The following is a 26111-nucleotide window of genomic DNA, read 5'->3' as shown; positions in this document are numbered from 1 at the left end:
ATTCTGGAATTATCTATGCACATGTATTCAATTGAGTTCAAGCAACTAAAACAATTCCATGTATATTAAAAKATTCAATTTCTTTGATACAATGATATTTTTTTTTTTACAGAAGACCTTCACATTTAGTAACCACAATATCATTACCAAGCAATGACTACCTTAACATGCAAATTGTGTACAAATGTAGGTTTGAATGACAAATACAATAGACCAGATTAACTGGAATGACATTCACTCTCACGGGTGGGCAAAAATAAAAACCTGAAATCCACACCCTCAATATCTCTTCATGCACATGAGGTGTTGAAAGCAATTTGGAAGCTTTTATTCAATTAATTAAACAAATCACATTGATCTGACAAATGCATTATTTGATTTCAGACAAATTCATAGAATAGGTTGATGAACCAAAACGTAATTTTCGATCATTCCAATCAGTAAAAGCACTTCAGATGAACAACAGTGCCATCCCACTTTTTACAGTGTAGGGAAAAGGGTGCCATTTGTGACGCACTCCCAGTGACTTTCCTCGACCATTCTGACTAAAACTCTCCGCCGGCTAACGCCTCCTGACTRTGAGCATCCGTTCCACCTTTCTCTCGCTCAGTGAAGCATGTGCCAAGAGGATTAAAGATGGCGTCCTCTAGGGCGGCTACATGCCATCTGGACAGTAGTTGATCCGGGAGGGAGGGGTGATGGAGGGGAATAGTAATGAAAGCATCTCAACTGAGTGACTAATTAATGTTTGGTCTGTGCTGTTTATCATTTTTGGGTGGTAGTGTTGTCAATCTGGAATATTATTTATCTCAAAAAGAGGACGTTGAGTGCCTGTAATTTTTACACATTCTACAAACAACAGTATTGCAAGGTGTAGTGGAACATTGCATTTATGACAGATTTTTGTTTCGMTTTTTTTGGCACACAAATCATCTCAATTACTTCCCTAGTGACGTTTCAATTGTTCTACTCTACTGTGGGTGTTTTAGTACTTTAACTCTAAGGCACTGAGACAGTGTTTTTGCCAATAGAAAACGTTATCAAGTCCACCATATAACACCATTTTTTTTCATGTCTTTCAACTTACTCTTGAAAGTTGTAATAGCAGAATGCACAAGGGAAAAACAATTGGTAGTAAAAATCTTAAATTGAAAGCTGGACTAAATTCCTGCCGCACCCCTCAGTTTGGGAACCACTGATGCAGGGGATGCAACGGTTGTTGAAGTTAGCCTCACAATTTTAACTGCCTTGATGACCTTGTCGTTGTTGTTGTTTTCCCCCTTGTATTATTGAGCTTGCTATTTTTTGGGTGCCATGCACCTTTTTGGTAATACACTCTGCTTTTAGTATTTTCACGTTAAAATGTGCTATTTCATTTTATTCCTTACTCTGTATGTTTCCTTGGGTATCTTGAAAGGCGCAAATAAAATGCATTATTGTTATCATTGCAGTATTACAATCTCCAAATTAAACTTATTGTCTTGAGTAAAAAACTGCTCATCCTCAAGACAATCCTACTGTGATGTGGATTAGACATGCTAAATGCTAATGCCTCAGTAACCTTTCCCCAGGACTGATGTGTGTCATCTCCGTTTTTCTCATCACATTAAGATCTCATTTGAAAGGTTAAATCTCATGTTTCCTCTTCAATTTCCCAGAGGTGAAGGGGAGACCATGTCTGATTTTACCCATCATGGCCAAGTGAAGTGGAGGAGTCCTCGTCTACATCCCAAATGGCATCCTATTCCCTATATACTGCACTACTTTTAACCAGGACCCATAGGGCTCTGGTCAAAAGTTGTGTACTGTTTAGGGAATAGGGTGCCATGTGGGATGCACTCGATGAGTCCACCTCCTCCAAGTGGAGGAAACCAGCAATGCATTTAATCATGCAAGACATGGAAATATGAGAATGTAGGTCACATGTTAACGACAACTGACAGACTTCAGAGGGACCAGGAAGTTTGTTTCGATGTTTTTTTACAGTCTTTGCTTTACTGCACGATATAGTAAAGATAAAGGGCTTGTTGTATTGTTTGTGTTCTGTGTGACGGGTTATGAGGGCGTATTAGTGGACGCCTGCTGATGTACCTGACTCTAATACGAGTGGTAAACCAACCCCCTCCCCTTTCGCTATCTCTGTCTCTCCCTCTCTCCCCTCACCACACTACTACAGTACTCCCCCATTTCCCTGGAATCATCTGTGAACACATTAGCTTGGACGAGATGCCATCCCCAAGTGGCACTACTGTCTTTCTGATTAGAATATCCCCCCAGTGACCACAGCGTACATTACTGGCTCTCTCACTGTAGGAGGGAGGGCTCTCCAGCTCCCTATAATCTGCTTGATGAAGATCCCAGTGCCCCAGGGACCTGATAGGGGGCTGCCTCACACCAATCACGGCTGCCCCAGCTCCCAGCGTACACGCAAGCCCTTCGCCACTGAGCCAGTCAGCGAGCTAGTCAGTGCTTACAAACCCTCTCTCATTCGGTCGCTCTCTTCCACTCGCTCTCTCACACATTCATACAAGCTTGCTTGCTCTCTCTCTCTCTCTCTCCCCTCTCTCGCTCTCTCTCACTCGTCATTGTAAAACCACAGGGAGACTCATTGTGGCTCCTGCATTCCCTCTCTCTCACCCTATTGTTTTATACTTCTAGTGGCACACGCTCCGGCATCAGCTCTGGCGTGGGCACTAGGCTATGCACAGAGAAGGATAATGAAAGAAACACACCAACGAGAGAGGTAGGGGTAAATGTGAAAAGAGATAATTAAAGAGCGGAGGAAAAAAGGAGAAGAGAGGAGAAGCTTGTATTGTATTCTTCACGGGGAAAAGAACCTTGGATTAAGCTGACTTTGAAACTGTTTGCTATAATTGTGATCATTCAAGGTAAGTGTGCTGTTTAATTATATCTTATGTGGGCTGTGTTTCTTTGTTGTTTTTTTGAAGGTAGGCTATGCTGATAATGAATATATTTCTCCTCCAAGTCAATAATGAACTAACTGAGTTACAGTGCCAGCAACTCATGGACATTTCTGTCACTGCAGCTGCTCCAAATGGCTTTCAAAGCCTCCTTGATGTCAATGCTTTTTTCATTATATATATTTTAACTTGTCAATAAAGTCTCTTTCATTACCCCCCGGCACATTAGTAAGTTGTTAGACGTTATCCACACCACATGTGATGAGGAATTGCATACAGAGGGAACAGAACCAGCGGGTGTCCTTGAAACAGTTCTTGGAGAAAGACTTTGAGAGAGACAGGAGGTTTGTGTTCTGAGTACAGTCAGTCCTACTGAAGAATGTCTCCCATGCATGACTGTATTGTCTTTGTGGTCTTTAGGTCAAAGCGAGCCTATCCATTTGTTCATAGATGACACAGTAGGTGTCAGTGAATGCAGATTGGCACATGCGTCAAAGCATCGCTCACTTGGACTGTGTCATGACCCTGTTTATAAGTCCTAGTGAGTAATTTTTGTTCATTTGCATTTAAAAGGCAATATTGATGTTCAACTTGGCATTGGAAAGTGTTCAAACATTGGATATCAAACCATAGCCTGTCAAGTAGTTTGGGCAACATCAAGGAGCTGATTTCAACACTGCCTTGAGGGAAACCAAAAAGCAAAAGTCAACATTTTTTGATTGCACGTGGTTCAGCTTCACAACAATGTTTAACACTCTTGTAATCTGATGAAAASAAAACATTTTATCATTGGATTTGCTAAAATAGTTTTAGTAAGAGATTCCATTTAAGTAACCATGTTTTTGGAACACTTCACGTGATGATATTTCATATGAAGTTTTACATGTGGATGTTCATGTGATCACATAACCTTTCACGTGTGGATTCAGATTTTCACATGTGAATATTTTTCACATGATAATTAACAGGTGATGCCCTGCCAACAAAATTGCGTCCTTGGGATAGAGACACAACGACACTATTTACATAGTGTTTTCAAATTATATATTTGACACACATGATTACAATGTGTATGTGTATTGAGATAGCAATTATTCTTCTACATGTCCTCACCTGGGATTGGAACTCACAGCCTCTTGGTTTACGGCACACCAATCTTCCCGCTACGCCACCATGTCTGTCTCAGTAACTGATTTCACCTGTATTCCTACACTTWGGACTTAAAGTAAATATCAGATTTGTTAAAAATAATCAATAAAAAATATTATATTTATAATAGTGATTGAGGCGTAGCATTAAAACGGAATAATATGGCCTGCCAATATTAGACAACTATACAGAAAACCCCTCAAATTGCTGAAATAAATAAATAAAATCAATGAGGAGAGAATAGTCATATTTAACCTAAAATACCAGTACAGATGGTATTCGTTTGTGCAGAGATGTATTATAGGTAATGKATGTGTAGCAAAAATGCTACAGAATTTGCAGCGCAGAAGAATTGTGAATTCAAATCTCAGGTGGAGTCATATTGAAAAGTCAGAACTACGTGATCATGTCAAATGTAATCATATTGTCATTGATTAAATATTTGCACACTATTTTAGCTGAACAACATACCACTTACTTTAAAAGGAAAAGAGACACATGAGGCCAGTTAACACATTTTAACACCTCCATTTCACATGTGAGTCTAACGGGGTGAGTGACTGGTTACCGGGAAGTCAGGCGCAGGAGAGAAGAGATGGGTGATAACAGGAGTACTTTAATATACACCCTGGCACAGACGAGGCAGCACAAAGCACAACCACAGTAACATGAACCGGATAAACAAAACAAACGAACCTTGGTTTGAAACAAACCTAGCGCAAGCCAGCCTGTAGCGTAACACCCTACACAAAGAACATTTCCACACACAGACATGGGGGAAACAGAGGGTAATATACATTTAGTCTGATGAGGGAATGTGTACTAGGTGTGTGGGAAAACAAGACAAAACAAATGGAAAATGAAAGGTGGAGCAGCGATGGCGAGYAGACCGGTGACGTCGACCACCGTACGCCACCCGAACAAGGAGAGGGACCAACTTCGGTGGAAGTCGTGACAGTACCCCCCCTTGACGCGCGGCTCCAGCAGCGCGACGACACGGGCCTCGGGGACGACCCGGAGGGRGAGGTGCAGGGCGATCCGGACAAAGACGGTGGAACTCCCGCAGCATAGAAGGGTCCAAAACGTCCTCCACCGGGACCCAGCATCTCTCCTCCGGACCGTACCACTCCCAGTCCACGAGGTYCTGAAGGCCTCTCGCCCGATGCCTCGAATCCAGTATGGAGCGAYCYGAGTACGCCCTGACCCCCTCGATGTCCATAGGAGGCGAAGGAACTTGCCGCACCTCAGACTCCTGGAGCGGTCCAGCCACCACCGGCCTGAGGAGAGACACATGGAACGAGGGGTTAACACGGTAATCGGGGGAAGGCTGTAACCGGTAACTAACCTCYTTCAGTCTCCTCAGGACTTTAAATGGCCCCACAAACCGCGGACCCAGCTTCCGGCAGGGCAGACGGAGGGGCAGGTTTCGGGTCGAGATCCAGACCCGGTCCCCCTGTGCGAACACGGGGGCCCTCACAGCGGTGACGGTCTGCGCTGGCCTTCTGGCGCAGCACGGCACACTGGAGGTGAACATGGGCGGCGTCCCAGGTCTCCTCCGCGCMCCTGAACCAGTCGTCCACCGCAGGAGCCTCGGTCTGACTCTGATGCAAAGGCGCCAGAACCGGKTTGTACCCCAGTACGCACTGGAAAGGTGAGAGGTTAGTGGAGACGTGGCGGAGCGAGTTCTGAGCCATCTCGGCCCAGGGCACGAATGCTGCCCACTCCCCCGGCAGGTCCTGACAATAGGACCGCAGAAACCTACCCACATCCTGGTTCACTCTCTCCCCCTGCCCATTACTCTCAGGGTGAAAACTCGAGGTAAGGCTGATCGAGACCCCCAGACGTTCCATGAACGCCCTCCAGACCCTCGAAGTGAACTGGGGACCCCGATCAGACACTATATCCTCAAGCACMCCGTAGTGCCGGAAGACTTGTGTAAACAAGGCCTCCGCAGTCTGTAGGGCCGTAGGGAGACCGGGCAGAGGGAGGAGACGGCAGGACTTGGAAAAACAGTCCACAACGACCAGGATCGTGGTGTTACCCTGTGAGGGAGGAAGATCGGTGAGGAAATCAACCGACAGATGCGACCAAGGCCGTTGTGGAACGGGTAAGGGGTGTAGCTTACCTCTGGGCAGGTGCCTAGGAGACTTACAATGGGCGCACACCGAGCAGGAGGAAACATAAACCCTCACGTCCTTTGCCAAGGTGGGCCACCAGTACTTCCCACTCAGACAGCGCACCGTCCGACRGATGCCTGGATGACCAGAAGTGGGTGATGTGTGGGCCCAATAGATCAACCGGTCACGGAGAGCAGACGGAACGTACAGACGCCCAGTGGGACACTTGAGGGGAGTGGGCTCTGCACATAATGCCCGCTCAATGTCCYCYTCCAGCTCCCATACTACCGGCGCCACCTGGCAGTAGGCCGGGAGTATGGGGCGGCAGGGTAGCCTAGTGGTTAGAGCGTTGGACTAGTAACCGAAAGGTTGCAAGTTCAAATCCCCGAGCTGACAAGGTACAAATCTGTCATTCTGCCCCTGAACAGGCAGTTAAACCCACTGTTCCTAGGCCGTCATTGAAAATAAGAATTTGTTCCTAATAACTGACTTGCCTAGCTAAATAAAGGTAAAAAAATAAATAAAATGTGGGTAGGATCCATGGGCCGCTCCTCTGTGTCATACAGCCGGGACAGTGCGTCTTCCTTAACATTCTGGGAACCTGGTCTGAAAGAAAGTGTGAAAACAAAACAAGGAAAAAACATGGCCCACCTTGCCTGACGAGGATTCAGTCTCCTCGCTGCCTGGATGTACTCCAGGTTGAGGTGGTCAGTCCAGATGAGAAAAGGGTGTTTGAGCCCCCTCAAGCCAATGTCTCCACGCCTTCAACGCTTTGACCACACCCAACAGCTCCCGGTCCTCCACATCATAGTTTCGCTCTGCCGAGCTGAGCTTCTTCGAGAAGAAGGCACAGGGGCGGAGCTTCAGTGGCATACGAGAGCACGGTTCCTATCCCAGCCTCGGATGCGTCCACCTCCACCGTGAACGCCAAAGAGGGATCCGGATGCGCCAGCACGGGAGCTGAGGTAAACAGAGCCCTTAGGTGAACAAAAGCCCTGTCCGCCTCAGCCGACCACTGCAAACGCACCGGGCTCCCCTTCAGCAGTGGGGTAATGGGAGCTGCTACCTGACCAAAACCTCCGGTAGTAATTGGCAAACCCTAAAAAATGCTGCAATACGGCTGCAATGCGGTCACTCTCCATCTCCACKKCTGAGGTGGAAATGTGGTATCCTAGGAAGGAGACAGACTGCTGGAAGAACAGGCATTTCTCAGCCTTGACATACAGGTCATGCTCCAACAGTCGACCAAGCACCTTGCGCACCAAGGACACATATCAGAATGTCAGAATGTCATTGGTATACACCACTACACCCTGCCCATGCAGGTCCCTGATCTCGTCCTCAAAGGCTTGGAGGCTTGGAAGACTGACAGAGCATTCATCAACATTCATCAACCATGAGCATTCATCAACCATAACCCATGAAACAGTGGGGTCATGACAGGCTAACAAGGGAAGGCCTAGCACCACGGYAAACGCAGGAGAGTCAAAYAGGAAGAGACGGATTCTCTCCCTGTGACCCCCCTGCATCACCATGATCAAAGGAGTGGTGGCCTCCCTGATAAAGCCGGACCCTAATGGTCGACTGTCCAACGCGTGAACTGGAAAGGGCATAACCACTGGAACAATGGGGATCCCTAAACTTTGGGCGAATGCTCTGTCAATAAAATTCCCAGCCGCGCCTGAAACGACGAGCGCCTTATGCTGGGAATGCGGGGAAAATTCGGGAAAGTTGGCTTGCAAAAACAGGTGGGCAACAGATGGCTCTGGGTGAGAATGGTGCAAGCTCACCTGGGATGACGCCAAAGCGCTCTGCCTGCTGCCTCGACCCCCAGAGGAACCAACCCGACACGACCGGCAGTGTGACCTCTGCGGCCACAGATGGTGCACGTGAAGGGCCCCCCTCCGGCCTCCGTGAGCGCAGCAACCCCCAGCTCCATAGGCACCGGAGCGGTGYTGCTGGGAGATGGGACCGACAGAGCCGCGTCTGACGTCCGCGGGTGACCAGCAGGTTATCCAGCCGGATGGACAGGTTCACCAGCTGGTCAAAGTTGAGGGTGGTGTCCCTGCAGGCCAACTCCCGACGGACATCCTGGCGCAAGCTGCAGCGATAGTGGTCGATCAGGGGCCCTGTCGTTCCATCCCGCTCCGGCGYCCAGGGTCCGGAAGMGTCCGGAAGTCCAGGGCGAACTCCTGGGCGCTCCTCGTCCCCAGCCTCAGGTGGAAGAGACGTTCACCCGCTGCTCTACCCTAGTGCGGGTGGTCGAAGACTGCCCGGAAGCGGCGGGTGAACTCCTCGAAGTGGTCCAGCGCCGCATCTCCTTCTACCCACACGGCGTTAGCCCACTCCAGGGCTTTCCCCGAGAGGCACGAGACGAGGGCGGACACCATCTCAGGTCCCGAAGGAGCCGGGTGGACAGTCCCCAYATACAGGTCCAGCTGCAACAGGAACCCCTTGCAGCGTGCCGCCGTCCCATCAAACTCGCAGCACAAAGCACTACCACGGTAACATGAACCGGATAAACAAAACAAACAAACCTAGGTTTGAAACAAACCTAGTGCAAGCCAGCCTGTAGCGTAACACCWTACACAAAGAACATTTCCACACACAGACATGGGGGAAACAGAGGGTAATATACATTTAGTCTGATGAGGTGTGCCGGAATACAAGACAAAACAAATGGAAAATGAAAGGTGGAGCGGCGATGGCTAGAAGACCGGTGACGTCGACCGCCGAACGCCGCCCGAACAAGGAGAGGGACCAACTTCGGTGGAAGTCATGACAGTGAGGAGAATCACATTTGTTCAACTCACATGTTAATTGCAGATTCAGATGTGGAATTTTCTCTTKCACATTTGAAATTCAAACTCTCACATGTGGAGTAGCATTTTCACATGTGAAAAACTTTGTTGACATGTTGCATCCCCATGCTATCATGTTTTCACATGTGGAGCTTCATGTTATCACTTGATGCTTTTACATGTTGTCACATCTTATCATTTTAACTTCACATAAGATCACTTGTTAAACACGTTATTACATGTGAAATGAATGTGTTTTTTCTGTAAGGGATCAGATACTTAAATATTTAAATATTAACTGCAAAAGTGACAGTAAAAATTTGGGTGTGAGTGCTTTTCATAGGCACTTAAAAAAAAATCTAAACACAACACAGCCTGCTTTGGAATGCTCACATTGCAGGTATGACTTTATATACTGCATATTATATGTTACATGATAACGTACATTTCTGAATTACCTTAGTGGATTAGAAGATTTCTGGTAGCATCCAAGGGGATTAGTACCAACAACATGAGAGAATATGAAAAGGCAACACACACTATATGATATGCTACATGTGGAATATGGGATCATAGATGCACCATGTTATTCAGATGAGCTGTAAAAGAAGATATGAGTACAGCATAGTAAATATCTACACTGCTACACCYCACATACCTGTAGGGTTTACATGTGGGGAGACAAATTGAATGCACATGTAGAGAGTTATGCATCTCAGTGATCCATTGCTGTGGAGTATTTGTTTGTCYAAAATCCAATGCATTCATAATGCATTGCATACTGGATATGACAGGATATAGATTTTAGGGAGAATTGAAAGCGGTGAGCAAGCATTTTGTTCAGTGGCTGTTATAGTATATCTACTCTGCTGAAAGTATTTATTTTTTAAGAAATGATTTGGTAACATAATGGTAACATTTTAACTAAACCCAACAGGTATGCTGATATATGTATATAGGTAAATATTGCCAATTGGAATGCTGTACTGAAAATAATGCAAATGCTGTGTGCATTCTCAGTCCTTTCATCCCCATCTTCTGTYATGGAATTCCAAAGGAGAATAGAATGTATATATGACATTGATGACATGTGACACTTCATGAGTTTCCTGCATCTCGTCTGACATCATATGTATGCACAGGCATACTCCCCAACCTATATCTTCAGATTGCATGCAAAACCCACACTTACCTACACTGCTCTGCACCACTTTCTCAGAGCAGATCTAATGTCGCACTCTTCAGAGGCATATACATAACTGTATTTGGGCTGTGTTGCAAATGGCACCCTATTTCATACATATTACAGTACTTTTGACAAGTGCTCATAGGATAAGATCTTTGGGCCCTGGTCACAACAAGTGCAATATATAGGTAATATGCTGCCACTTGGGACACAACCCTTGTCTTATCACCATTCAGCTGGAAACACTTGCTTAGAATAATCAAATCATTCTCCAAGGAGTCCACTATTACATAGAACAGGAGATGGCCCTCTTGAGCAGTATCTATGGAGGGTATACAGGAGAGAGATTAGCATTCAAAACCTGCACCCACACTGGGATATCGTAACTACATGAATTATGTGATAAACGAGGGAGATGCATTAAATGTACACTGGCGATGGTGATGCTACCTGACTACAGCACATGTCCTGTCTTTTACATTGCTTAGCACTTCTGGAACTGACTTCTGTCAATTGCATTTAGATAGCCTTGATGGGCCGGATGGAGTGCCCTACTAATTGTGTTAATTTATTGACAATCCCATTTTGTACATGTCTGGTTAGATGAACAAAAGTAGAGTCAGGTGACATAATCTATTAGATTTGTTAATTGTAAAACTTTACAGTAAACTCAACTGTAACTGTTCTGTAAACCTACCTGTAACTGTTCTGTAAACCTCATAGCTATCCAAGTATCTTTGGGTAATCCACTACACTTACTGTTGCATGACAGGCATGCATCTCCCACAACAAGACAGCAGCAAATACACTCAGCCCGAGTTGTGACATCCCCTACGAACCCGCTAATGGAGTTCCTGAGTCCCAAACGGCACCATATTTCCTACCTAGTATAATAGTTTTTAACTAGAACCCTATGGGGCCTGGTCTYAGGTAGTGCACTCAAAAAGGGAACAGGGTGCCATTTGGCATGCATACTGTGTGAACCGCTTCTCATGGTTCTACCCACTTTTACTGCGCTCCATGTAATTTTAATGGCAATACTGAGTGGCTCCACAAAAAGACCAAGTCCGTCCGCAAATCCCTCACTGTCACTATATGAAATAATCTGCAGCACTGTTTGACCAGGGGAAAGAGAAAGGCCTGCATCACAAATGGCACCCTGTTCCATTTATAGTGCATTATTTTAGGGCTCTGGTTAAATTTAGTGCACTATAAAGGGAATAGGGTGCTATTTGGGACGCGACCAGAAAAAGGAGGGTGTTTATGGATGTGTGTTCGGTATTTATTATCATAAGAAGAGCAGAAATGATCAGTCATTCGGATATGCCACCTATCACCCCCTTCTGCCGAATGTGTCGGTCAAGAGCCTTCTGCTTAAATGGGATCAATACTTGAGATTGTTTGGAGTCTCTAGATCAGACCTCTCCAACCCTGTTCCTGGAGCGCTACCCTCCTGTAGGTTTTCACTCCAACCCCAGTTGTAGCTCCCCTGATTCAGCTTATCAACAAGCTAATTATTAGAATCAAGAGAAAACAAATGGGACGGTAGCTCTCCAAGAACAGGGCTGAAGAGTCTTGCTCTAGACCAGGGTTTCCCAAACTCGGTTCTGGGGCAACCCCTGGGTGAACGTTATTGTTTTTGCTCTAGCACTAAACAGCTAATTATTTGAGTCAGCTGTGCAGTGCTAGGGCAAAAACCAAAACGTGCTCCCAGACAGGACCGAGTTTGGGAAATCCTTTTTTAGACAGTGACCACTGTGTTCTCCTTTAAACTTTAAATACTCTGTAGTTCTTCTTTGAGGGGGAGGACCTTTCAGTAGCCATAATGTACATAACCTCAGAGTGCTGTGGTTTGGTTTGTATAAACCATCAGGATGGAAATCAACAGAACCAGTTGATTCTGTCACAGCAGGTCTGACTGCCTGTGTAGCTTCATGGCCACCCTCAGATTAGGTATGGATTGTGCCTGTTTGTTTTCTATATATTGTGTACGATGTTCTACTTTTACAATGTCAAGCATAGAAYAAACACAGGTCATGTCTTGGCACGACTGTACTGGTGTCTTGGCTTGGGCGAGACCCTGGSTCCTGTGTCCCAAATGGCACTCTATTCCCTACATAGTSCACTTGCCTTTTGACCAGACCCTGCAGACCTTTAAGACAAGGCTCAGACAATCAACAGCAGGATTCCTAAACATCTCAAATTAAGGTCCTGCCYTGATGGATGAGCCTCTGTCTACAGGAGGTATTGCTCCTCGTTTCCTCCTGACTGATGGGCACTCCAACTCTGCTGCAATTATTTAAATAGATTTGTCTCCATTACTTTGTCAAGTTTCTGGAGGTGGTATCTTCTGCTGTGTYCTGGAACACCTCTTTAGAGAGGAGAAAAGGAAACCTCCCCTAATYTTTTCCAAATCATTTTGGGAACCACTCATCATTTCAATCAGATGACATTGGGTTKGTTTAGAAATCGACTGTAACGTTACAGATTTGTGATCCCCTGGGAGTGTAGTTAAATAATGAGACAGAATAACAGACATCATGTTGCATGGGTGTCTGTKTGTTTACCCTAGTGAACTGTAAGCTCTAAGAGTGTGGTGCAGTGTGTTAGCTAGCTGGATGGCGAGCTAGCGGGCCCAGAAGAAACGGCCAAACCTAGTCCTCTGAGGACCCGGCTGGCCAGGAGATGTGCCGACTCTGCAGGACAGAGATTATTGTGTGGCCATATCAGAGTACAGCCACCACAGACTCCTCCCTCCCGCACTGCCACCGCTTGGTCCTGGCACAGGGGACAGAGTCAAAGCGAGAGAGAAAGGCATGGTTTTCCCTTTCACACAAATTGTTATTGACATTGTACCCCTGTTCAACCTGATCTTTTATATTCTGTCCTATGGGATTTTTTATTCCATTCCATTCTATTCTGTTCATTCTGTTCCAAATAATACTGTTTCTGGGTGAAAGCAGTTTAGAAGTATCAGCTCCTTGAAATTGTACAGTGAAATAGAGGCAGAAACCGARCCCTTGTCATTCAGTCAAGTTCTTATTTGTCTTTTTCTTACACTTTGACTGGTGAATCATTTTTGACTGGTAAATAATTATATTAAAGCATTAGCTACTTGCCATCCATTTCGGTTTTTGAATAGCACAGCATTATGACTTAAAAATAGCAGTCACAGCAGTGAAAAGCCTGAGGCTTTTGTGCCTTTGAATACATTTTGTTCCATGCCTGTGAAACATTCACCACAGAATCCTTGTAAACGGTCGACAGGAGTGGTAGCCATGAATTCACTGGAGGCCATCCATAAGCAAAGCCATGATGGAGAGTGTTGCATTACAACAATGTGTTGTAGTTTTATGGTATGTCTCTGTGTCTGTGGTGTATTTGATCTTATAGTCAAACTGCACAGGTAAATGGTTTGGCTGGCWGGCAGGCAGGCAGGAAGGAAGGTGGGCAGGAGGGAGGGAGGACGGACTGTTGGAGGAAAAATCCACTGTGTGATGATGTGTGGGTCTGGTAGGAGTCCATAACCTTAAACATAACCTCCTTAGCTCCCATTGGCAACACTGCAAAGATTTCCTGTCACACAGGTGAATGACTATTAGTTTACTGACCCTAGAGGTAGAGGGAGATTGTAATGATTTCCAGAGAAGAAAGGTAGCTACTGTAGCTTGGGGCCCTTTCAGGTTATCAGTGGCATACCTTGCCTCTGCTGGAGGATAGAGCTGGATATGTGAGGAACAAATAGATATGGGGCAGTAGGAATACCCCATTCCGGGTGAATTCACAAAATCTCTGATGGTACTCAAGGGCATTAGCAAACCATTTTAAAGATGATGTCTTTGAGTGTGAGATCAGTATCATTCAAAACATATATTKATTATTTTCTGGTGTTTGGATGTAACTGTACACTTCAAACGGTATTGAAACACTTTGTGGAATTCATGATTTATTCCAAGAGGGAATAATACATAGGTGTCTGTAATTACTAAACTGGATAATGTTTCACTAGGCATGACTGTGAATTTAGCCCATGTGTTACCATGAAGCTCAAGAGAGAATMATCAAAACCTTTGAATACTCTCTGCAACAAAAACACAATTTGAAAAATGTACGTGCATTTATCATGGTTCTGCTGAGATTTTCAGCAGAGTATATGCAGCAAATATGTAAAGGTATACACTATTACTTTGATCAGAGAAATATGAATTAATCTTTGACCGTTTATGGGGGGGAAAAGCCTCTTAGCCAAGAAGATAGGCGGCTATCTAATGGATAAAACATTTGTGCTTCAGCACAATTTTGTGTCAGCCATATGTGAGAACTCACAATATTTATCTCAGTCTGTCTGTTTTTATCCAATCCTTGCTTTTACTCCTACGCATTTAACATGTTATCCCGTACCGGATGTCACATAGAATTTGGAGCTCCATCCATGCAAAAACTAATCTTCGCTTCATTACAGAGAAACCTGTTCCTTTAAATGCTCCCAGTAAGGCAATGGACACCATATCCCTGTGAAACGCCTCATGAAAYWAAATCGACATCCGACCTTTGAAATRTCACAGTGGAACTTTTCTGTAATCATATTATAGTAGATTTTGCATAAATATGTTTGTATAAATACAAAATCACATAAAGGAATTTGAGGAATGCTTTTTGTTTGTTTATTCCTCAAATATCCATATAGCACTGATATATCTATTCACAACAACTAACACCCTTAAAATAGTGGAGCATGGACTTGGATATAAATACTTTGTATTTTGATTGTATCAGCATCGAGCTGTGTATTGGACTGTGMATTCTTTCTGGTTTGGCTAGCGTGCGACTCAGCATTTCTGAGTTTTGACATTGGATTCAGAGCATCTCTTCTTCCTGATTACCCTACTCCATTTCCACCCCCACCCCCCTGTAATGCTTATCTTGACACGGCGGAAATTACATCATAATTTTAAAGTGGAGGTTAGAAGAAGAAGCAGCTCTCCTTAGCCAGCAAAACCACTAACATGATAATAGTACAATAATTTGGTGAGTGCATATATTTGCCCTATTTAACACATGTACAAGTGTGTATTAACCCTTTACACTCGTGGGAATTGGCTTTTATGGATAGGGCTAAATTGAAATGTTTCTTACAGAAGAAATATGAAAATCATATGCATAAGTGTCACACTGTATAATGATAGGAGACAGGCACAGGAATACGTATGTCACGATCGTCTTTATGTGGAAGAGAGGACCAAGGCGCAGCGTGATACGAATACATCTTCCTTTTTATTGACGAAGATGAACACGAAACYAAACACTTTTACAAACTAACAAAAAACGACCGTGAAYCTACAAAACGAAAGTGCAGACACAAGCTACTAACGTTTAGACATAGACAATTACCCACAACCTGTCTAATGCCTATGGCTGCCTTAAATATGGCTCCCAATCAGAGACAATGAAAGACAGCTGTCTCTGATTGAGAACCACTCAGGCAACCATAGACATACCTAGACACCTACACTGAACACAACCCCATAAACTCTACCAAAACCCCCTAGACACTACAAACACCCTCGACTAGACAAAAACACACAAACATCCCCCATGTCACACCCTGACCTAACTAAAATAATAAAGAAAACAAAGATAACTAAGGCCAGGGCGTGACAACGTAATAGGGGGGTTTATTTCTCCACTCAAAATAAAGTAAGTCATGAAAACAACGGGGACAAAGCCCAAGACAAATACGTGTATATATATATATAACACAGGGATGTAACCCAAACAAAAGAGCGAGGTGRAAACCTCTAAAAACACACGGGACGAGACCCGTAATAACAAGCGCACAATAGCGCGTAGCACGAAAGCCAAAACAGAGCACAGGTGCTCACAAGACCAACGGACATGGGACAATAATCAACAAGGACAATGGGGAACAGAGGGCACATATATACACATACTAATCAGGGGGAGTGGGAACCAGGTGTGCTTAATGAGACAAGACAGTCCGGGGTTGGTGGTAATGAATCCAATTTAGTGATGTCTAGAAGGCCGGTGATGTAGACCTCCTGGAGCTGGTGAACGGATTGAGCAGTAGTACCGGGGAATCCATAACAATAAGCATGATAGCAATTGAAAGGGAATAGTTTGGAGATTATGGTGGAAATTATTTTTGACCAAAGTGGAGGACACAACAGTTCACCTGACACAAGACTGAATCCAAACAATACACTGTTGATTTTATGTTCATTTTACATTTACTGTACTTTTCGGCACATTTGTTGATAAAGAAATCTAAAAAATACTCTGGATACATTCAGTAGGATAATACGAATATTCCTGGAACATGTGGGGTAGGTACAACATAAGACAAAAAAATGCAACGTTTTTGAGTGAGAGGACCAASTGTTGTCTCCAAGTGGKCACACACCCCTCCAAAGTATACAAKGTTCCTAAGTAATGTCAATGTGCTTGTATGACTCAAAGAAGAGTTTTCAACTATAWGGTGCTTTTTCGAGCTCTCCTAGCTGTGCCGTTGAGGAACTAGAGCGAGCACACTTGTAGTAGTTTTGTTTGYAACACAACCCTGCATCCCCACCATCAAACAATGACTGTTGTTGTTTACGTAATCCAAAAATCACCCGTTATAAATCGCAATCTAGGTCAGGTGGACATCATTTGAAAGCTTGTTCCATTTGCCAACATGACTGGATAATATGTAAAATACAATCTAACAGGGTGTCACGAACGTCGTCAGGGAAATGACCCGACCAAGGTGCAGCGTGGTCAGCGTACATTTTTCTTTATTAAGAATGTCGCCAAACAAAACAAGAAACAACAAAAATGAACGGGACGCTTAATAGGGCTATACAGGCCACTAACAAAGACAACTACCCACAACTAAGGTGGCAAAARAGGCTGCCTAAGTATGATTCCCAATCAGAGACAACGATAGACAGCTGCCTCTGATTGGGAACCACACTCTGCCAAAAACAAAGAAATATAGAACATAGAATTTCCCACCCGAGTCACACCCTGACCAACCAAACATAGAGAATAAAAAGATCTCTATGGTCAGGGCGTGACACAGGGTTAGGCTTTCACAAGGCAATTCAGAGAAACAGATCATAATTCTGGTGCAGATTGACATGTCATGAGTGCATTCAGGTTCGTGTTCTGCAGCAAATTTTCTTCACAATATACAACAGAACAATCCAGGGTATGACACCATGTCATCTCGCAAGTGTACATCAAACATATTGATCAACAAAATGTAGACTTTATGTGACATGAGTTTTATGATATAGAAATCTGAAGTTGCCCAACTAGCAGGAAGGATGGGGGCCACTTCTTGTTGTGTGCAGTGCTCAAGTTCAGAATTAATTTAAGTTKAAACCCATACAGCACTGTGAAGCGGAGAGCCCTGACGTCATTTATAGCATCTTATCGTACATCCACTGTGTTCCAATTTAGGCACTTATCAMTGCCCAAATCTGCCATTTTCAACGRGTAAAKGGTACGAGTGTAAATTKATTTTTTGCATATCCRCTCTKCCTGAAACATCCTCAGAGAATGTGGTCACAGCCAAGGTCTGCCATGATGAACAGCAACCCTGGAGAAGTTAGGGTAAAGTGCCTTGCTCAAGGGCACATCAACATATTTTTCAACCTACCAACTTGAGGATTCAAACTAGCAACCTTTCAGTTACTGGTGAAGGCTCTAACTGCTAGGCTATCTAACTGCACCCAAAGCCATACCATACTCTGCTGTAGTTCCAGACTGTGCATCAGTTRCCCAAACCAGAAAAATCCCAAAGCAAACATGTAGTATTTATTCTTAAATCACTCTCTTCTTCTTAGAATGTAAGATAAGCACCTCATTTTTGCCTGCTGAAATATGGCCTTATCAACGTCCCACAAATCTGATTCTATTATACTGTTTACCGACAGTTTATAACAATTCAACTATATTATTGATGTTCATCCATCCTCTTACAGAGATATATTTACAAATACAAACATGAATTGATGTTCCACATCTCAGACTCGCGATGCATGTTGCAAGGACTACAAGCTATCATTGACTAGAAAGGCATATCCAGATGTGTGGAACCCAATGAAGCAACTCTTTCAGACGCGCTTAACATAGTCTGTGCTCACTTCGAGGCAGACAATGCCGAGCCATCCAGGAAGGCACTCGTTGTTTCGGACGACCAGMTGATTTCGCTCTCCYAGGCTGACGTGAGGAAAACTCTCAAAAGAGTGAATACTCACAAATCTGCCGTCCCAGATGGCATCCTTGGTCGCGTCATCAGAGTGTGGCGGTCATCTTCTCTGACAGCTTCAACCTGTCCCTGTCCCAGGCTSTAGTCCCCACTTGCTTAAAGGAGACTACCATCGTCCCAGTGCCCAAMAAAACAAAGGTGACATGCCCAAATGACTATCGCCCRGTCGCACTCACCCCTGTCATCATGAAGTGCTTCGAAAGGCTGGTCATGGCCCACATCAAGGCCTACTCCAATTAGCCTACRYCTCCAACAGATCCACAGAAGATGCCATTTCCATCGCTATTCACACGGCCCTAAAACATKTGGAATAGGGTWGAATGGCGGGAACCCGGTTAATGAGATTTACCAAGATTTACAGCCCCAAAACCACTCCCTTTTCCCGGGATGAATAACTGTGAGAAACCATTAATTATAATACCTTATTTACATGAAGAGTATAACATGAAACGGAACTGTTAAATGATATGCAATGTCTAAATCTGGAATCTCTATGGCCTTCTCTCAGGTCACTGCATGATGAATCATCAACGCTCAGGGTGGGGACCGACAGCTCATATCAGTATGTCGATCTATCATCTCATCATGGTAACTTTTTTAAATAGCAGCTGCAGAGTTTTAAAACACTCCTATATTATTTATTTAAATCAGTGCACGAGCGAGCACTCTCTCACAGTCTTTCTCTCTCTCCATCAATTACATTCAAATTGCATCCAAAATAGATAGTCCTGTTCAAGATTGATATATAGGCCTATATACAGAAGTCCTAGCCTACCTCTTTCAGGTAATAAATGCAATGCAGTATTAGCCTTATATTTAGCTAATGAATGAGGTGTTATGCGTAATAAGCTTCTAACTTATAGCCTRTGTCTCCTGCACAATACGCAGGCACATGTGCTCAACTGGCCTCTCACTGTAAAAAAGTCTCATTAGCCCATGCAGAAAAAAGTAGACTAGAATAGCTTGCTGGACATTATTTTGGAGCATTTCTTATACCAATAGACTATTCGAAGAGACACGCAAGCTCTTGTTTGCTGAATGTTAAATACAGCAGCCAATAGAACTCACAGGTAATTTGYAAGAAGATGGCGGTAGGCTATAGCAGTTATGTATTCAGACCCACAGCCATTCAATCCTTGTGAAGAGAAGTGAAAGCCTTCTGTATGTCATTCTAGCCCTATATTATTCAAGAATGTCATTAGAATGACGAAGATAAAGAAAACAAAACMTYTTTCATTTAACTGTTGAAAGTGAGGAAGGAATGAAGAAACACTAGAGAGAGAAAGAGGAGGTAAGCTAAAAACAGAGGAAATATTATGACTAATGTAAATAAAATTTTCTAGCCTATAAGCCTATTTGTAACTTTATACGCTGCATTTGCTGCACCAGAATCACATGTTCTCTCCTGATTTATCATGGTTTGAACGAGGTGCATAATTCCAGTCCATATAATATAGTATAATACAATACAGTACAGTATACAGTTCAGCAATACATATTTGCCTACTGGAGCTMGTTTAATTTATTTACCCAAGAGAGCATAGCTACATTTATGAACTTCTATGTTTTTATTTTGTGCATAATGTGCAGTATCCTGTATATCATATAGCCTATGCATTGGATAATGGCACAGTCATTTGGGATTTTTTGGGCTTGCGCTCAATAAATGTCTTTAATGTAGGGCTCATAAAATGCATTTAATCAGGCTCAGGTAGCATCGGGCTTGACTTTTTGATCAAAGCATCAGGGTTGAATCTTCAATCAAAGTTCTAATCAAATCCAGACATATTTATATGCTTTATAATGCTTTTGAAGGACACTTCCAGTTTTGGCGGGAAATACAAGGTTACCTGGAGAAAAGTGATTTTTTCCCCCGGGATGAAACGTTTGTAAAATGAAAATCTAGAGGAAGACCTTTGTGAGAATGCTGTTCATTGATTACAGTTCAGCATTCAACATTATTGATCCCTCCAAGCTTGTCACCAAGCTTAGAGCCCTGGGTCTGGACAATACCCTCTGCAACTGGCCACAGGCTGTGAGGATTGGCAACGACACCCCCTCCACACTGACTGTTAACACAGGAGCCCCCAAGGGGTGTGTCCTCTTCCCTCTGCTGAAAGTACTCTGTTCACCCACGACTGGCATTGTGGTGCCAGGAAAACAACCTCTCCCGCAACATCAGAAAAACAAAGAAGTTGTTTGACTTCAGGAAGCAGGGACGGGAACATGCCCTGATCAACATCAATGGGTCTGCAGTAAATCAAATCAAAGTGTATTTGGCATATGCTTCATTAACAACAGGTGCAGACTAACAGTGAAATGCTTACGTACAGGCCTTCCCAAAAAATGCAGAGAGAAAAATAGAAAAATTATAGAAAAAATAATAACAGGGGAAATAATTACACAATGAGTAATGAAAACTTGGCTATGTACACYGGGTACCAGTACCAAGTTGARGTGCAGGGGTACAAGGTAACTGAGGTAGATATGCACATATAGGTATGGGGTAAAGTGACAAGGCAACAGGATAGATAATAAACAGTAGCAGCAGCGTATATGATGATTCAAAAGACTCATTAGTGCAAAACGGTCAATGCGGTGTAGCTATTTGGTTAAATATTTAGCAATCTTATGGCTTGGTGGTAGAAGTTGTTCAGGGTCCTGTTGGTTCCAGACGTGGTGCATTGGTARTGCTTGCCAAGCAGAGAGAACAGTCTATGACTTGGGTGGCTGGAGTCTTTGACTATTTCCAGGGCCTTCCTGTGACACAGCCTGGTATAGAGGTCCTGGATGGATGGTCCTGGATGGCCCCGCCTTAAGTGTCAGCCTGGCAGATGGGTTTTTGCCTACCCTCACCACCTSGGGGGCAGCCTGTCAGGAAGTCTAGGATCAAMTTGCAGAGGGAGGTGTACAGTCCCAGTGTCCTGACCTTAGGGATTCGTTTAGAGAGCACTACGGTGTTGAACGCTGAGCTGTAATCGATGAACAGCATTCTCACYTAACTGTTCTTCTTGTCCAGGTGGGAGAGGGCAYTGTGGAGTGCAATAGAGATRGGGTCATCTTTTGGGGCGGTATGCAAATTAAGGTGGGWACAGGGWGTCTGGGATGATAGTGTTGATGTGAGCCATGACCAGCCTTTCAAAGCATTTCATGGCTATAGTGCTGCGGGGRGATAATAATTTAGACAGGTTACCTTAGTTTTTGTGGTCACAGGAACTATGGCGGTCTGATTGAAACCAGTAGAGAGAGATAGCAGTTTTATTTTCCTCTGTGTCCATATCACGAGGACTTGACATGGACCAACAACACCACAACTCTTGTCAAGATGTCGCTACAGTGCTTCTACTGCCTAAGGCAGCTGAAGAAATGTTGCATGTCACCCGGGGTCCTCTCCAAATACTACCGCTGCACCATCGAGAGCATCCTGACCCGGTTGCATCATGGCCTGGTACAGGAATTGCTCTTTCCACGACTGCAAGGCCCTCCAGCGGGTGGTGAAGATGGCCCAGTACATCACTGGGCTGTGTTCCCACCCATCCAGGACATCTACTTGAAACGGTCCCTGAGGAAGTCCCGCAGCATCATCAAGGACCCCACACACCCCATCTACGAGCTGTTCAGTCCCAACTGCTGCTAATAGACTCTTATTTAKTYTTGCTAATACTGCACAATTTAAACACATAGCCCCTAATCCCCATAAGGATTTTTACGAATTATCTTTGAAGTACAGGGTCCTGGAAAAGGGACGTTTCTTTTTTTGTTGAGTTCATGCGTTGTGTTGGAGATAGAGCAAAGAATCCTGGTGTCCTGTGGAGGAAATTGCGGTCATGTAGAAGAGGGCAATGTTTCAGCAATATCCCTTAACCCTTATCTCTTGCAAATGACACATAAAACATGTCATTGAGGAGATAGGGGAGAATTGTCATCCGTTTCTTATTTTACTATTCAGAAGACCGCTGATTTAACATAAAATTACCCACCATCCACCTCTTCTGCCCCTAAATCATTGTGACTGGGAAGGACARATTTTTGTGTACAGGGCTTTGACTGAAACAGCTTACCATTTCAAGTAGGGTTGGCCCTTCTGCTTTATATAAACCATGACCCCTTTATATAAACCATTGCACTTCTTCTATTAAATGGAATAAGAAATCATCTTGACAGACCCTGAGTCCTGGCCTGGGTGAGTTGTCTTGCGAGAAAGACTTCCTCAAGGTCGGCTTGGTCATACTTTCCTCAGTCAGCACAGACTGGCCTTTCCATGATGAATTGGGATTGAGGGTGGGGGGCAAGTGAGTGTGTGTGTGTTTGTCCGTGCGAGCGTGTGTGTGTGCATGTGTAGAAGTGGGAAAGCATCATGGGGGTGAAGCATCAGAAGGGCAGATTCACGGGGGCTATGCATGCTTTAAATGGAGGCAGCGGAGAGTTGTGCATCTCAGCTGTGAGAGAGATTAAAGAAGCAGCGAGAGCAGAATACCTCTTAATTAATCCCCCATGAATCTGCCCCGCTGATGCTTCACCCCCATGATGCTTCCCCCCTTTTACACAGACATGCGTACACACASGCACGCACTTGACTCCCCCTAACCCAATTGGCTGAGATGATGMAAGGGTTGAGCGTGCCGACGGTTTGCCATGCGTTTCCATGTGAATTCTTAAAGAGATGTGTGGGTCTATAGAGCGTGTGAATGACCCTGAATGGGCATAAACAAAGAAGATCCCTCTAGCACTAAACAAAATCTTTCAAGGGCGTTTCTCTCCTAATTGAGAACACGTTTATCAACGTTTAAAGCAGCATAACTTTACCATGTTTCCTCCAATCACGGTGTATGATATATCATTTTGTAGTTCTGAATCTGTAACCTTTCTGGTTTAACATACAGTTATGAGTGACAGGTAGCCTATCATTTAAGAGCGTTGGACCAGTAACCAAAAGGTTGCTTGTTTGAATCCCTTAGCTGACTAGGTGAAAAATCTGTCAATGTYCCCTTGAGAAAGGCACTTAACCCTAACTGSTCCTATAAATCGCTCTGGATGAGAGCGTCTGCTCACGTGTAAAAGTTACTTCCTGGAAGACTATACCCAAAGAAAACATTTCTTAATAGATTGACTGTATTGTTGCTACATATAAGGTCGTGTGTATTTTGTCAACGTGTGTGTGTAGTAGGGTTGAAGGTCTCCCTTCAATCAAGTCAGTCATGTAGGCTACTCACATTAGTCTCCCTGGTTGGTTATATGGGCCTCGCTGCATTGATGTATTATTCAGTGGTCAGGATGGAGGCAGAAGTTGACATTGTGACTAGACCAGTCACACATATTAATGTCGTCTCTTCTCTCTCTTTATCAGACCAGACCTTGAGGGTGGAGGCGTCATAATTGTAGACTAAAATAAAAAGGACCAGAAGGTTTCTTTCTGACAATTACTGTTCTGGTAAGGAAAATGTACTTGACAAACACGTTCCACTGACATCATAGTGGACAATACACAAACCCTATATTCACCCCGCCAGTCGTAACTGCCCACACAGAGTCAGTAACCGGGGGCTCACAAATCTCTCATCTTTTTCATAGGGTACAATACATAATTTTGGAAAGACAGTATGAATTTGAAATGATGGAAATCGGGACAATTAGTAGTGTGAGATGCAAAGAAAGTAGAAGATATGCTACAGCACAATACTGAATGGCTCAATTATGTCTGTGCATGAAATAGGAAATGTTTAGCTACTCAAATGTTTTTAAATCTTTGTTTTGACAGCAAAATTGACAGCAAATTCAAAGAACATGTTAAATCAAGGAAAGTTGGTCTTAAGAAGGTTAATCTTGCCTTGGAGAACAAAACAMCATCTTGGGAGGATTTGCATTTTGGCAATAGATGTTGCCTCCATGATATATTCTGTATCCACGAGGGTCACCAGATAGGGGAAGAAAGCTTGTTCTACTTTGCAGAAGAAACCACAATTGAAATTTAAATAATGCACTTTTTCAATTGGGCCCATACAATGTCTGATGTACTGTACAGTATTTCTCAGTTGCTGTGTTACAGATTGACAGCAAAACTTGAACAAACCAGCTGAACATTGAGAATGTGCATATGTGTCCTAAAATACCCATTAACAAAATTGTCTCATTGTTTTCAACATACATATTTTTCTCACTTTGACCTACATGATTACTGTGTATGTACTGTTTGTGCCATTCCGGCCAATCAACATGAAGGTTGCGCCGATAGACATGGCAGCTCTGCTTCTAGCTCCGAAGCACAAGCATTTCGCTACACCAGCAATAACATCTGCTGAATATGTGACCAATAACATATAACTCGATTTGAATTTTCAACATGCCCTCACCTGGGATTTGAACTCACAACCTCTTGGTTGACAGCATTACAATCTTCCTGCTATGCCAACATGTCTGCGTCAATGACAGACTTCACCTGTATTSCTACACTTTAAACTTCAAAGTAAAGCTCAGCTTTGCATAATACACTTAAGAAAAACTATTATGATATACTGTATATATGTATCACAGGAGGTTGGTGTCACCTTAATTGGGGAGAACGGGCTCGTGGTAATGACTAGAGCGGAATCAGTGGAACGGTATCAAACACATCAAACACATGGTTTCCCGGTGTCTTTGATGCTATTACATTTTGTGCCATTCCGGCCAATATTATGAGCCTCCTGAGATATGCATCATAGTGATTCAGGAGTAGCATTAAAACTGAATAATATGCCCCACCAATGTTAAACAATAATACAGAAAAACCCCAAGTTTCTTAAAGAAGTAAATAAAATAAATGATGACAGAATAGTCGTGTTAACTGATAACTAAAATAGCAGTAGATATGCATTATAGGTAATTATTGTGTAGGGGACTTTGGAAAATTCTAATTCTAATCAGAGAGAGAGCATGCATGAGAATGTCACCAACAGCAGAAGAAAATGTGACATCTTTCAACCATTGAGGAAATACATGGATGAAGTATTATCTTTTTAGGAGCGTGAATTACATAATTAATAATTGCACTGGGGAAATCATGATTAAGCCTAGAAGCTGGAGGGTTGGGGGAAGGGAAGTGAAGAGTTTCTTAGCTAGTATCTTCAGATTAGGGAAGCAATGTCTCACTCCGACACTTCTCATCACCGCTGAATCAATACTTTCTCATTTTAATCRGAAACCTTTAGATTAATTAATTTCACCACATGGTATAGTAGTAGCTACTAAACTAATACGTCAGGAATGCAATTTATTTGATTCTGTTTTACTTGATTGATTATGTCTCACTGTCTCGTCTCACTGTCTTGCATTCCATTTTTTATAATCAGTAACTTATTCATAATTATTTTGTGAGGAAAAAATGCAGTTTTCAGTGGACTGTTTATAACTTAGTGGTTCTTTCAGCATTCAATAAAGTTTTTATAACATTTTATAAAAGAGTTATGATCATTAAAACCTTTTACTGCAGTGGGCTAAATCAGGGTCACACAGAGTGTTTCTTGGTAGTCTTAAACAAATCTACTTTGAAACAAAAGGATACACCTCACACACATGGTTATGGTCTTAAGATATAGATATAGATATAGAGTTGAAGTGTATTCAATTTCGGGATGCAAATATTACACTTTATATACATAACAGAAGACTGAAATAACAAAACCG

General features: G+C 43.5%; 1 protein-coding gene across 1 annotated transcript in view; it reads left to right on the top strand.

The window, feature by feature from the left end:
• Positions 1 to 2488: 2488 nt before the first annotated feature.
• LOC111973606 (cadherin-12-like) overlaps positions 2489 to 26111 on the top strand; it is a 213753-nt gene continuing 190130 nt past the window's right edge. The window contains exon 1 of the mRNA XM_024000989.2: positions 2489 to 2888. The gene's annotated coding sequence lies outside the window, so the exon portion shown is untranslated. The remainder of the gene's footprint in view (positions 2889 to 26111) is intronic.

The sequence above is a fragment of the Salvelinus sp. IW2-2015 genome, linkage group LG14 (assembly GCF_002910315.2).
Source record: "Salvelinus sp. IW2-2015 linkage group LG14, ASM291031v2, whole genome shotgun sequence".
Taxonomy (NCBI): Eukaryota; Metazoa; Chordata; class Actinopteri; order Salmoniformes; family Salmonidae; genus Salvelinus; species Salvelinus sp. IW2-2015.
Note: the sequence above shows the minus strand (reverse complement) of the source record. Positions and strands in the feature narration are given on the sequence as shown.